Raw genomic sequence first — 8,728 nt, 5'->3', positions numbered from 1 at the left:
GGGTCTTTCCGGATGTTCCGGTGTTCTCCAACTTTTCAAAGGGGTACAGATTTGTAGGATAATTTGGCTTTCGTAGAGATTGCAAATTGTCCCTAGTATATAGTATAGTGCTGGTGTATAGGATCGCAGTGGGCTGAAGGGCCTTTTTCCACACTACATCTCTAAACTAATGCACGGTTCACATTGTATAACTCAGTATTAAAAACATACACAGATATTTCCCCTCAGGAAAACAGGATTTCTCGATCTGCCACTGCATAGGTTTGGTTCTATGGAAATCCCTTGAATCCGAAGACACTTTCAGAAGGTAGAAAGGAAATTGCAGGTGCCCTGGCTGAGATTTATAATACGATAGAACTTTATTTATCCCAGGAGGGAAATTGATCATATTATGAGTCGTCATTAAATACAGGTAAGGTGCCGGAAGAGTATTGTGCTCAGTTTCGGTCACCCTGTTATAGGAAAGATGTTGCTAAGCTGGAAAGAGTGCAGAAAAGCTTTACAAGGATGTTGCCAAGATTCAAGGGTCTGAACTATAGGGAGAGTCTTGAGCAACTGTAACATAACCTCATAATGTCTATACTAATTTCTCTGACTGATGAAGGTCAACGTGTCAAAAGTCTGCTTGACCGCCCTATCTACCTGTGACACCCCTTTCAAGAAACGATGTACCTGCACTCCCATATCCCTTTGCTCTACAACACTCCCCAGAGCCCTGCCATTCACTGCGTAAGTCCTGCCCACGTTAGACTTCCCAAAATGCAACATCTCGCGCTTCTCTGTATTAAACTTCATCTATGATTCCTCAGCCCACCTGCCCAACCTGCTTAATTGTACGTATTATATATAGTTACGTTTGGGTTATATAATAGGGTATCTTTATAACTGATGGTATTGATAGATGAATAATTTTCTTGATTAATTTGTGTCATTGGATAGGGTTAGATTGATCTATACTTATGCAAGTGATACTTATACTTCATGGACACTGTAACCTAGTTTCCAATGCATTATTTAAGTTACAAACAAATTTAAATTTATTGTCACCCATCCAAAGCTCAGTCTGAAAAAGGGTATTTATCCGAAACGTCACCTATTCCTTTTCTCTAGAGATGCTGCCTGACCCGCTGAGTTACTCCAGTATTTTATGTCTATCGTCGGTGTAAACCAGCATCTGCAGTTCCTCCCTACATCAAGGTGCAAAACTTTGTTTTGCATTTGAGTTATTATCTACCTCAGCCTTTTAGCATTAGTATACAAACTCGCTGTCAGTTAAGAGAGAACAGTTTTAAGGAGTACTAGACCAAGTGCAGACCCGTTGGGAGAGAGGGGTGGGGGAAGGGAAGAGAGGGGGGAGTAGGGAAGAGGAGAGGGGGAAGAGTGTGAAGGAAGGGGGAGAGTGGTAGGGAGGCGGGGGAAGAGTGGGATGGGAGGGGGAGAGGGGTGGGGGGAGAGGGGGGAAAGAATGGGGAGGGGGAGGGGGGAGAGAAGTGGAAGAATGGGGAGGGAGGAAGGGGGAGAGGGGTAGCGGGAGTGGTGGAAGAGGGACAGGGGAAGGGGTGGGGGAGAGGGAGGGGGGGAGGGGTAGGGGGAGTGGTGCAAGGGGGAGAGAAGTGGGGAGGGGTAGGGGGAGTGGTGGAAGAGGGACGGGGAAGGGAGAGGGGAGAGGGGTGAAGAGAGGGAGATGGAGTGGGAGAGGGGTGGGGGAGGGGAGGAGAGGGTAGGGGGAGAGGTGGGGGAGGGAGGCGAGGAGGGAGATGGGGTAGAGGGGGAAGAGTGGATGGAGGGGGAAGAGTGGGAAGGGGTGGGGGAGGGAAGGGGGGAGAGGGATGGGGGTGGGAGGAGGGAGATGGAGGGGGGGAGGGGGATGGGGAGGGAGGGGTAAGAGTGGGGGGAGAGGGGGTGGGGGAAAGAAGGAAAGGGGTGGGGGAGGGAAGGGGGTGGGGGAGAGGGAGAGGGATGGGGGTGGGAGGAGGATGGGGAGGAGAGGGAGATGGGGAGGGATGGGGGAGAGAGGTGGGGGGGAGGGGTGGTGGGGGGGTAAGTGTGGAGGGAGGGGGAGAGCGGTGGGGGGAGAGGGGAAATAGTGGGGAGGGAGAGTGGAAGGGGAGGGGTAGGGACAGTCCATTTGTTCCCCATTCCCTTTCACCCCCAATCCTCTTTGTCTATTCCCACACGTGATGACGCGCTTCGACACAGGCTGCGGGGGAGGGGCTGGGGCTCCTGCAAAGGCATATGTAAATTGATCCATTTTGATTGGACATCTGTGAGCATTGGGCATTGTGACATCACACGATGGAATGTTCACCAACATTCTATGGGTGAGAAGCAGTTTTTTTTTTTAATTAGGGGGGGGATTAAAAATGTGTACATAAACACGACGAAATTTAATCAGGAGTGGATACCGAAATGGAAAAAATCTCGGCAATTCTGCGTCTGGTGTTGGCGTAGCAACGAATTAAAGGCTGGCAGCCACAAGTCTCTCACACACACACACACACACACACACACACACACACACACACACACACACACACACACACACACACACACACACACACACACACACACACACACACACACACACACACACACACTCTTCGACCCACTGCTTCTGCGGTCTGAGGTTCTCAAGTGCTGCAAAGGGCAACTATCGTCCAAGAAAAGAATGGTAAGTAAGTCTTTTTTATTTAAATAGCACTTTTAAATCAAATCACATTGAAGCCAAAGTGCTTGACAGAGAAGAAATTAGGTTACCATACATCCATTTAAAATAAAAATTTTAAATTAAAAAAAAAAGGCACAAGACGTTTAGAGTTTAACATGAACGTCCCCCCACAGCAGAATCAACATTTCCCACTGTGAGAGAAGGCACCAAAAAGTCCAGTCCTCCTCCACTGAGTTCACCCGAGATCGGGGGGCCTATTTGAGGCCTCTGCAGTCGCCGCAACGGCAGCCTGATGTCATAGGCCCTCTCGCCGGATGATGGAGTTCTGGCGTCGGTAGAACTCTCTTCAGCGGCATTGGAGTAACTGGAACAGCCGCTTCCTCCCCGGAGACCGCGGCTCTCGAAGTCCCCAGGCCGCACTGGTTGGAGCTCCGACTCTGGCGATCTCTGGCCCGCAGCCACAGCTCCTTGATGTTGGAAGTCGGCACTCTGGAGCTTACCACACGGTGCTTCAGTTCTGCGCCGCCGCCAAAGCTGTAGTCCAGGATGATCCCGGCAGGAAAACGCTGCCCCAGTCCCGCTGATAGGCCGCGAAGAGGCAGCTCGGAGGAAAGCCACATCTCCGATCAGGTAGGACTGTGAAAAGGCTGTTTCCCCCTTCCACCCCCCCAAAAGGGTGAAAAGACAGACTGCAGGCAGAGCAGCCATGCACAATGGCACCCCACTCCTGCACATCCGCCATTTATATGAGGAACTGCCTCAGTGACTACATTTGGTGGGTCTTACATTCACCGCACTGAAATGCTTTGAGAGATTGGTAACGGTACAAATCATCTAGAAACAGAAAATAGGTGCAAGAGCAGGTCATTCAACCCTTCGAGCCAACACCATGGCTGATCATCTCAAATCAGTACCCCGTTCCTGCTTTTTCCCCATATTCCTTTAGGCCTAAGAGCTAAATCTAACTTGAAAACATCCAGTGAATTGGCCTCCCCTGCCTTATGTGGCAGAGAATACCACAGGTTCACAACTCTGGGTGGGTGAAAACGTTTTTCCTCGTCCCAGTCCTAAATGTCCTACCCCTTTTTCTTAAACTGTGACCCTTGGTTCTGGACTCCCCCCAACATCCGGAACATTTTTTTCCCTGCATCTAGCCTGTCTAATCCTTTTAAGAATTGTATATGTTTCTATAAGATGCCCTCTCATCCTAAATTCCAGTGAATGATCTGGATTCACTTCATTTTAAGGCATTGAAGACAAGGTATTGAAGAGGTATTGAAGACAAGACATTGATGACAAGGTAGTGAAGGCATTCAAGGCATAGAAGGCATTGAAACCAAGGCATTGAAGGTAAGACATTAAAGGCATTGTCTATTGAGATCCCATTGAATGGCCTTGCTGGCTTGAAGGTCCAAATGGCCTACTCCTGCACCTATTGTCTTAACAGGTCAATAGCAGATGCAATTTCATTGGATCACCACACTGCCCTGAACCATCTGGAATACAGCAACTTATAAGTCAGGCTGCCATCCATCAACTATCCATACGGCTCGAAGGGCCGTATGGCCTCCTCCTGCACCTATTTTCTATGTAACTACAGCTCAGCGTTCAACACTAATATATCCTACAACCTCACCAAGCTCCAAGACCTGCGCTTCTGAACGTCTCTTTGAACTGGATCCTTGACTTCCCTATAAATAGGCAGACCTCAATCAGTGGAATGGTAAAAACATTTCCCTCCTTCAGTTGTGCCTCTAGGGTCAGCACAGCTCCGAATCCACTACAAATTCGCAGAGGAAACCACTTGTTTGCGGAATCACGTGTTTGTGATGAGTCCGCATATAGGAGAGAAAACCTGAGATAGACACAAAAAACTGGAGTAACTCAGCGAGTCAGACAGCATCTCAGAAAATGAATAGGTGACGTTTCGGGTCGAGACCCTTCAGTCTAAAAAAAGGTCTCGGCCAGAAATGTCACCAATCCTTTTCTCCAGAAAGCTACACAAAGCTGGAGTAACTCAGCGGGCCAGACAGCATGTCTGACCCGCTGAGTTACTCCAGCTTTTTGTGTCTATCTGGTTTAAACCAGTATTTGCAGTTCCTTCCTACACAGAGAGAAAACCTGGTTGAGTAGTGCTGCACATACATCCTCATCGAAAACGTCAACAAAATCAAGGAACTAATGTTAACTTCAGAAGCAGAAGTCAGGAGCATATTGTGGAGGAACTCATCGGTGAGAGTTAATCTTTACTATCCCACAAACATTGAAGAGCTTGACATGATACTGATAACAAATACCAGCAGTATCATTTAAAAAAAAAGTTCTCAAGGTTGCACACTATTTACTGATAAGTAAATGTTGCTTTGGGGCCCAGTCTTGGTACAGCCAGTGATTTTTTTTTTCTCCAAATATTTGTTTCACAATTATAGCTTGCAAAAGTGAATGTTTAGTTTAAAGATACAGCATGGAAACAGGCCCTTTAGCACGAAGACTTTTATTATTGATCGCCCGTTCACACTTGTTCTGTTATCCCACTTTCTCATCAACTGTACTTTAGGAGCAATTTACAGAGGCCAATTAACCTGCATGTCTGTGGGGTGTGGGAGGAAACTGGGGCACTTGGAGAAGCTCACACGGGAGAATGTGCAAATTCCACACAGACCGCAGCCAAGGCCAGGATCAGACTAGGGTCCCCAGTGCTGTGAAGCTGCAGCTTTACAAGCTGCGCCAATGAGCCGCATTTTAATGTATGAAATGACCAATTTAATTAGTTTTATTAGATCTACTTTTTAATCCCAGAGTTACTTTTCAAATGCTACCTCTGTACGAAGAATCCTATCGGTATATTTAAAACGACTGTGTGACTGGCTCCTGCTCATCCGCTGAGGAGCAGGAGAGGAGGATGGAGGGAGCAAACATCTATGCTCTTTGTTCTAATCGGGTATTGTGCTTGGGTATTGCAATACTCTACTGAACTGTACGCAAACCAAGAATTACGTCTGTACATGCGACAATAAGGAACTCTTGATATTTCACTCATGTTGATTGGGACTTTAAAGTAAGATATTCAAGTGAATAGTTCCTTTTTCAATAGTGCTTGGACTACAGCTTAGTGGATAGAATAGAAAGCTGTCTTTAATTCTGGCAGCATAGAACGGATTTAAATCTTAATGGTTTATTTGAACTTTAGATGTTACCATTAAAAAGCATGCATCTTCCAAATCTTATGCTGTAATTTGTTAACATTATGTGTGAAATGAGCATAAATCTTAATGGTTTATTTGAACTTTAGATGTTACCATTAAAAAGCATGCATCTTCCAAATCTTATGCTGTAATTTGTTAACATTATGTGTGAAATGAGCACCATCTAGTGATCATCAGAACATTTTGCACCAATTTCTGGAATCGCCCAGCAGGGTATACAAATGCAACCTTTCGCTTCTTGTCTGGTAATTTTTTTTAAACCTCACGGAAAAATAAAAGTACTCCAAGCTGCTTATTGGCGCCATTTAGGGTCAGATATTCCAATCGGAAAACTTAAAAAAAAATCGTAGTAAAGTCAGAACATCCTGGAATAAGTTTAATACGTCAGGCACTATCTGTGGTGAGAGAGGGAAATAGACCTAAGAGAGCAAGTTCCAGAGAGCTAGACTTCCAAAGCAGGCTACCATACGGTAACCTTATCTAACTAAGTCCACTGTTGAAATCTACTATGTCCATGTTCCTGGTTACTTCTTAAAAAAATGATCACATTTGTGAGGCGCGTTCTCCCATGTGTAAAACCATGCTGACTATCCCTTTCAACCCATGTCTATCCAAATGCATGTATATATTATCCCTCAGAATCATCTCTAGTAACATTCCTACCACAAATGTTAGTCTTACTGTTGTGTAGGTCCCAGGTTTTTCTTAAATAGAGGCACAACATTAGCCATCCCCTTGTCTTCCAAAACTTCACCCATCTGTGACGATAATTCATATGTTTCAGCCAGGGCTCCTGCAATTTATTTTCTAACCTTGCATTGTCCTTGGATTTACAGTACCTGATAAAGGTCAGGCAATTTATCGATGTTCATATAATAAGACATCCAATAACACATAAGATATCCAATGAACTGTAATGTGGGCTGTCCTTGTGTATGGCATGCACAGCCTAAAGTTGTAGGACAACTTGTTCTATTTGATCTTATTTGATTGTGCACACCAGGTTGATTGCATTCGTCGAAACAGGGCGGACCACGTGAAGGTTGCAATCTCCCACCCCAGGACAGTCCTTAAGAGACTGCCATTAAATTTCCCAGATTCGCTTGTTTTCACGATTTCTTCCTGCGATAAACACAGAAGAAATATTCATTTAGGAACTTGCCCATATAGCATGAGGAAGATTTCCTTAACGCATTTGACAAATCCCACCCCAACTAAGCCTTGGCACCATGGCAGTCCCAATCCAAATTGATCCCAAATTGATCCCAATTGATTGTGATCATACATTGTCTTTCCACTGACTGGTTAGCACGCAACAAAAGCTTTTCACTGTACCTCAGTACACATGACAATAAACTCAACCAAACTAACTCCACTTTGGGAAAGTTACATTTCCTACCATCACAACGCTATTACTCTTGCAGCTGTGTGCCATGTCCCGGCATATCTGTTCCTCTAATTCCTGTTGACCATTTGGATACAATGCTATTTTACAGTAACAAGGTGATCCCTCTACCAGCCTGTCCAGCTAACTGGACTTTTGTATTTTGACTTTGAAATTTGCTTCAACTTTCTCACCTGTAACATTAACCCTTTGCTTCCAACCAATCAGCGCTGACCAGCGATCCCCATACACTAGCACTATCCTACACACTAGGGACAATTCACTTCTTTTTTTTTACTGAAGCCAATTGACCAACAAACTACTTTGCTGCTCTAGATGGTATGTTTAGGTTAATCTAACTGTGGTAGCTATAGTTTAGTTTCTTCCGAGATATTAATATGCAAGTGAATGTAATTCCAGAAGTAACATAATGAAGACATGCACCAGCTTTCCCTGACAGACCCATAATGCATTTATTTGTCCTTATTATAAACTAATTAGGAAATTAATGGAATGGAAATCTGGTTGTGGGTGTCTGTTCTGGGGATCTCATCCAGAATGTCAGCATGGGAGGTTTCTGGTGTTTAACTGCATTCTCTTTCCAGATTGTAGTACTTGGTAATTTGCAAACCTGTATCATGTATTGAACAACTATTTCCCCTAAAACAATGTCAGATACATCACACTTATTACAGAGAATGGAGTTCTTCCCAAGTGAGATGTAGACATTATAGCTTAGTCAATTAGCATCAACACTATATTAATAATTCAGACCAAATAGAGTATTCATCAACATTTTCAAGAGATAACAGAATTCATGAACAAGGAAACATAGCTTTCTAATCAATCTTTTTGAAGAAAGACTTGTTTTTATTTGGTGTCTTTATTGACAGAAGTATCACAAAGCACCCCACACTTGATGAAGGACTTTGTTGTTGTGATGCATTCATGGTGGATAATTCTAAAGTAAAAATGAAAGCATAAATAAACTCAGCAGGTCAGTGAGCATCTGTAGAAACCACAAGAGTTAATATTTCAGTCTGGGATTTTTATTCAGAACATAATTTTAAAGCAGTTGTAATTTTAGTTTAGTTTAGTACATATACATGATAAAGGGAATAGTGTAAATAATGTTTAGTGCAAGGTAAAGCCCAGTAAAGTCTGATCAATGATAGTCCAAAGGTCTCCAATGAGGCAGATAGTAGCTCAGGACTGCTCTCCAGTTGATAAAATGGTTCAGTTGCCTGAAGAAATTGTAGATAGACACAAAATGCTGGAGTAACTCAGTGAGATAGGCAGCATCTCTACATAAGGAGACAAGGAATGGATGACGTTTCGGGTCGAGACCCTTCTTCAAACTGAATGTCGTGGGACAGGGAAACGAGAGAAATAGATGAAGATGTAGAGAGAGATATAGAACAAATGAATGAAAGATATGCAAAAAAGTAGCAATGATAAAGGAAGCAGGGC

This window comes from Amblyraja radiata, chromosome 7 (genome assembly GCF_010909765.2).
Source record: "Amblyraja radiata isolate CabotCenter1 chromosome 7, sAmbRad1.1.pri, whole genome shotgun sequence".
Classification (NCBI taxonomy): Eukaryota; Metazoa; Chordata; class Chondrichthyes; order Rajiformes; family Rajidae; genus Amblyraja; species Amblyraja radiata.
Note: the sequence above shows the minus strand (reverse complement) of the source record.